The sequence below is a fragment of the Cebus imitator genome, unplaced genomic scaffold, assembly GCF_001604975.1.
Source record: "Cebus imitator isolate Cc_AM_T3 unplaced genomic scaffold, Cebus_imitator-1.0 Scaffold458, whole genome shotgun sequence".
In the NCBI taxonomy this organism is placed as follows: domain Eukaryota; kingdom Metazoa; phylum Chordata; class Mammalia; order Primates; family Cebidae; genus Cebus; species Cebus imitator.
The window spans coordinates 1132299-1138830 of NW_016107773.1; the positions used below are offsets into that span (position 1 = coordinate 1132299).

Consider the following 6532-nt stretch of genomic DNA (forward strand, 5'->3'; position numbering starts at 1 on the left):
AAAAAAAAAAGATAACACAGATCAGTTGCTAAGCACTTAGCACACTTTACGGTATTTAATCCTCGCAACAATGCAGTGAGGTAGATGATATCCTCACTTGACAGAAGGTTTTACTGAGACTCAGAAAAGCTAAGCAACTTACCCAAAGTCAAACAGTTGTAAGTAGCAGAGCTGAGATTTGAAACTCCCATTCAGCCTTGTCTGACTCCAAAGGCCACTCTAAACCACCATTCTAGTGCCTACCCGAAGCCCACGAGTCCTTTGCCACCAGTCTCTCCTTGCTTCTGGTTTGGGGTTGGGTTGGTTTTTAAGACAAGTAGAGCTGGCTCTAAATACTGACAAACCATTGGCCACATGCGCCTAGATGGGTCCTTCAAATCCTCAAATCCCTGCCCACGGCCCCCCATCTCCCCAACACACTGAGTTCTGAATCCGTTCTACCTTGACTACTGCTACTGAAACCGAGCAGAGGGCATTACTAAGATGCTGGGATTTGTTTTAAACTTGTTTGTCAATTAGCAGAAAGACTGACCTAGAAGACAGGGGACTTCATTTGTGTCCTTGGATCTGCAGCTCTTTCATAAGCTATTTGTTTCCCTCTCCTGAGGCCCTCTGTTCTTGTCTGCGTTGAATGGACTAATTAATTACAGAGAAGCCTGACATTTTGAAATGCTAGAAGAATTAAGCTAGAGGCTGTTGGCAGATGTTTACCTGTTAGTGTCTTAGATGCCTGAGTGACACTAGGTTCCACTAAGAGGAAGAAGACTTGAAGAATTCTGTGGCTGAGACTGGGGTGTGTGTGTTATGGAGGGGTGTCCCTGGAGGTGGGAGAAGACCCAGTGGGCAAGAAGCTTGCAGACATAAAACACAAACTTCCCTGCCTCAGTTTTGCCAGGAGATGGCTGAGTGCACAGCTCGCTCTGACACTGCCCCAAAGGCCGGCCAGAGTGGCCATGCACATGCTGGTCCTCTGGGCAGCAGCAGGCCCAGCTGGGTAAACAGAAATGCAGGAGCAAAACAAGCCAATCAATCACAGCACAGCTCCAGCCGGCCCCAGTCCTCTCCTCCCCTTTCCTTTCCAGCTCCCCCGGGTCTCTCCAGCAAGCAAGTGGGCCCAGGTGGCCTTTGATCTGTCTCCTTTGCTCTTTACAAGGGGGAAATGTATCTATAGGAAGAGTGAGCTCAGCCCCACCTGTGACCCACCCCCAGGGTTCCTTGCGGGGAGCCACGAGCTTCACACATTCAGTGGCTAATGGCAAAAAAGACAGGCAGATGTGGGATACTTGAAAAACTTAATGCTGGCTTATGGTTAGGAGGGCCTGGGGTGGTTGACCTTCACAGGGTTACAGAGGTCAGTAGGGCATGTTCTCCTTCTCAAGCACTGGAGGGTGGGCTGCAGCCTATACCATGCGCACAGAGCCCTGTCAGCGTTGAGCTGAAACTTTGCCATTGCCCCTTTGCCTTGTGGCTTGAGTTTTTCACACACTCCCTGTGTTTCAGCATGGAGCTCCCACATTTTTGAGATCCGTTATCCTGCTAGCAAATGGACGTATTATCCAGTGTTAGGTCACTGATTCCCGGAGGACCTTCGTCCACAGGCCCACACAGTGTCATGTTCCACTGGGCAAAGATCTTCTGACTGCTGTCTCCCCACTGCCTAGAACCATGCTAACACAGAATTAGTGCCGATTAAATACCTATTGAGTGAATGAACGGACTGGCATAACATCACAGTTAAGAGGTTAGTCTCTGGAGTCAGACAGACTGGAATTCCAGATCATTTCTGCCAATTTGACCTTGAGAAAGTCTACTTACCTTCCCTTCACTTGGTTCCTTGTCTGTAAAATGAGAATAATAGTACATAACAAGACTATTGTGGGAATGAAAAGAGATAATGCACTTAATGCACTTAGCCAGTTCCTCAACCATAATAAGTCCTCAGTAAAATGACAGCAATTGTCATTATCTTGTATACCAACTCCAAGCAACTGGCCCAGGCTGCTGGGAGTGCTGGCCTGAGGATTCTGTGGTCTAAACCTGACTCAGCGAAAAAGAGTACTTGCCCTAAAGCCTGCTATCGGTAAATATGGTAGAAATAGAAATGCACTTGCGGGGTACATGTGCATTCTGGGTAGATGGCCAAACTCAAACCATTTGGAGTAGCCTTCAAGGAGAAGTACATTGCATACATATGGTAACTAGCTTTTTTTTTGAGACAGGGTATTGCCCTGTCACCCAGGCTGGAGTGCAGTGGTACAATCTCAGCTCACTGCAATGTCTGCCTCCTGGGTTCAAGCTATTCTCCTGCCTCTGCCTCCCTAGTAGCTGAAATGTGTGTGCCAAAAATTAGCCCTGCTCATTTTTGTATTTTCAGTCGAGACAGCGTTTCACCATGTTGGCCAGGCTGGTTTACAACCTCCTGACCATAAGCGATCTGCCCTCCTCAGCGTCCCAAAGCGCTGGGATTACAGGCATGAGCTGTCACACCCAGTCAGACAAGTAGCTTTTATCAGCCACACATGTGGGAGTGAGGAAAGAACTTTTCCTTCAGTGGGGACTGTCCCCCAGAGTGAGGCCTGCCTCCTAAAATCCTAGAGTCATTCGTTAGCCCATTATTTGCCTAAGGGCTGGAAATAGCATTCTAATTCTTCATCAAAGAGCCCTCAGTCTGAGTCTGCTGTCAACAAAGAGACAGGCCCCAATGAGCAGTCACTCCCCTATTCCTTAGGGGAGTCTTTGCTCTGTAAGCAGAATAGCTGCCTCACCATGTGCTTGTATTTGTCAAATGTCACACACTCTCTTTCAAACATGTGAGATTTGACATCATGTGAGCAATATTGCACTCATTTCCAGCCCTATTTAACTTCAAAGGGCATGTCAGCCACACTGGCCCTACCTAAATGTGTGACACTTTTGATCAACTGGTGCCTGATGGCCAAGAAGACTTAGAAGCCCATGTGTAATTAGAAGTGGAGCCCAGAAAGGGAATTTTGATTAAATGTAAATGAACTCAAGTCTTGGAAAGTTTGGGTTTAACTGGAAACAAAAAGCACATGAGGTCAGAGCAAGTCTGAAATTCTCTATCTGAAAACACTCCAATGACATCACTTTGCATCTGGGAGTGTCCTTGGGGTCTGGAGAAGTGTAGGCCAGAAAGCCTCCCTGGAGAAAAAAAATTCCCCAGAGCCTCTCCAGAGACTTAGCTCCTAACAAAGCTGTGGAGTGAACTGGGCTGTAAGGCATCCTGCGAGGGTGGGGGTGTCACCTTTCTCTTCCCAATCCCTGATCCTGCTTCACCAAATAACAAATTTGCCCATGTGCATCACTAGAAAAGTACAGAAAGATCACCCTGCTCTCCAGAAGTACCTCCTTCTTGGACTTGAGTGAGTCACTTGACTTGAGTGAGTCAAGCTTTGGGGCTTGACATTCCTCACGTTCAGGGAATTTGGACAGGATAACCTAGGGAGGCTCTTAGCAAACAAGAACACGTGGCTCAAGCAAGTGGTTGCCATCTGGCCAGTTAGCAAGGCTTGCCAGGCAAGGTACACCCAACAGGAAACCAATTATGAAAGTAGTGTCAGGGCTTGCAGCCCCGCCTGGAGGAAAGAGATCTTAGAGATATCCGGGGTCCTGGCTACTTGAGGCCACTAAGGCCTGGATATAGCAGCAGAAAGGGGAGATTTGAGGGCCAAGGAGACAAATGTTTATATTTTGCCTGGAGCCATCCTGGGCAGTTCTCTCCTCATAGCCCCCCTTCTCTGGCAGAAGGAGGGGACACACAGTTGAAAGATGGCCCTCTTCCTTTTCCATGCTTACCTCCCTTTCTTGCCAAATGCAGGAGGTACAAAAGGGGCCTGTGAATAATTGTGTTGGACAGGCTACTGACTGGCTGCTGACTGATAAAGAATTCCAGATAGTCATTTTCTAAATAGAGGAGATTTCACCCAAACCCTTTTCACCTCGCACCTGGGCAAAAAATATTCAGAATAGCCAAATACATAGAGACAGGAAGCAGATTAGTGGTTGCCAGGGGGAGGGGAGAATGACTGCTTAGTGTGTGTGGGTTTCCTTTTGTCATGCTGAAAATGTCTTGAAACTACATAGTGGTAAGTATTGTACAACATTGTGAACATAATAAATATCATTGAGTTGTACACTTTGAAATTGTTGAAATGGTGAATTTTATGTTACGTATTTTATCACACAAATACAAAAATCGTCAACAAATGCTACTGAACTGAATCCAACAACAAATAAAATGAATTATGAACAATGACCAAATAAGATTTTTCCTAGGGACGCAAGGTTCCACATAAGAAAATCAGTCAATGTAGTCCACTGCATTAATAGAACAAAAACTAACCTGTTCATCTCCATAGATGCAGAACAAACATTTGACAAAATTCAATATTCTTTCATGATAAAAAACACTCAATAAGCTGGGCGCGGTGGCTAATGCCTGTAATCCCAGCACTTTGGGAGGCCGAGGCGGGCAGATCGCTTGAAGTAAGGAGTTTGAGACCAGCCTGGCCAACATGGTGAAACCCCGTCTCTACTAAAAATACAAAAATTATCTAAGTGTAGTGGCGGGCACCTGTAATCCCAGCTACTCAGGAGGCTGAAGTGGGAGAATTGCTTGAACCCGGAAGGTGGAGGTTGCGGTGAACAGAGATCAAGCCACTGCACTCCAGCCTGGGTGACAGAGCAAGACTCCATCTCATTAAAAAAAATAAAATAAAAATAAAAACATAAAAAAAAACCTCAATAAACAAGGAATAGAAAGTAACTTTTAATCTGGTAAAGAACATCTATGAAAAACCCACAACTAACATCAAATTTAATGGCATAAAACTGAAAGATTTCCCCCTAAGATCAGAAACAATACAAGAATGTCCACTCTCACCACTTCTATTCAATATTGTACTAGAAGTTCTAGCTGGGCTAAATAGGCAAGAAAAAAAATTAAAGGCATCCAGATTGGAAAGGAAGAAGTAAAAATATCTCTATCTGCAGGTGGCATAACCTTAGTTAGAAAGTCCCAAAGAATCCACAGAAAACTATTTGAGCTAATAATCATGTTCAGCAAGGTTGCAGGATACCAGAAAACACCGCAATCAATTCTATGACTAAGCAGTAACAATGGACAACTTGAAAATTAAATTTAAAAAAATTCTATTTGCAATAAAATAATTAATTAATTAGAAATAAATTTAACAAATGAAGTGCAAAACTTGTACACTGAAAACTACGAAACACCATTGCCAGAGAACAAAGAAGACCTTAGTAAATGGAATGATGTTTCTTGTTCATGGATTAGAAGATTTAATGCTGCTAAGATGGCACTACTCCCCCAATTGCTCTACAGATTCAATGTAATCTCTAATAAAATCCCAGCTGGCTTTTTTTTCTTTGAAGAAATTGACATGTTGACCTTAAAATGTACACAGTAATGTAACAGACCCAGAGCTAAAAGTGTAACAACTAAAACTAAAACTCAGAAGAAAATAAGTATAAATCTTCCTGACCTTGGATTAGGTAAGGAATTCTTAGGATGATAGGACAGCAAACGGATAAGTGACAAAGGAAAACAAGAGAGAGATAAATTGGACTGTAGGAGAATGAATCACTTTTATTTTGTTGTTTGAAACAGAGTCTCACTCTGTCACCCAAGCTGGAGTACAGTGTCATAATCATAGCTCAATGCAGCCTTGACCTCCTGGACTCAAGCCATCCTTCCACTTCAGCCACCTTAGTAGCTGGGACAGCAGGAGTGTGCCATGACACCCAGCTAATTGTTTTTTAATTTTTTGTAGAGATGGACTGTCACTATGTTGCCCAACCTAGTCTCAAACTCCTGGGCTCAAGTGATCCTCCTGCCTCAACATCCCAAAGTCTTAGGATTATAGGCATGAGCCACTGTGCCTGCCTAGCATGAAACACTATTGTACTACAAATTAAACCACCCAGAAAGTGAAAAGGCAACATGCAGAATGGGAGAAAATATTTGCAAGTCATAAACCTGACAATGTACTTGTATCTAGAATATCTAGAATTCTCACAACCAAATTCAAAAAAAACAACCTAGTTAAAAATGGGCAAAGAATCTAAAGAGGCATTTCTCCAAAGAAGATATACAAACAGTCAAAAAGCACATGAAAAGATCCTCAACATAATTAGCCATTAAGGAAATGCATATCAAAACCACAAAGAGATATCTAGTGAAGACATCTATTAGGATAGCTATAATCAAAAAGATAGGTTGGGCATGGTGGCTCATGCCTATAATCCCAGCACTTTGGGAGGCTAGGGCAGGGGGATCACTTGAGACCAGGAGTTTGAAACCAGCTTGGGCAACATAGCAAGACCCTGTCTCTGAAAAAATTTTTAAAAATTGGTCAGGTGCGGTAGCACACACACCTTGTAGTCCCAGCTACTCAGGAGGCTGAGGATTGCTTGAGCCTAGGATTTTGAGGCTGCAGCGAGCTATGATTGCTGCCACTGCACTCCAGCCTTGGCAATAGAATGAGAACCT

At 44.1% G+C, this 6532-nt stretch overlaps 1 protein-coding gene across 2 annotated transcripts in view; it reads right to left on the reverse strand.

Annotated features, from left to right (window-relative positions):
* Positions 1–6532, reverse strand: part of PLAC1 (placenta enriched 1) — a 193496-nt gene that overhangs the window by 144734 nt on the left and 42230 nt on the right. The window contains exon 1 of one of the 2 annotated variants that reach the window (XM_037732608.1): positions 244–458. The exons of the other annotated variant lie outside the window; for it this stretch is intronic. The gene's annotated coding sequence lies outside the window, so the exon portion shown is untranslated. Of the gene's footprint in view, positions 1–243; positions 459–6532 lie in introns of those variants that run through there. 2 annotated transcript variants of the gene reach the window in all.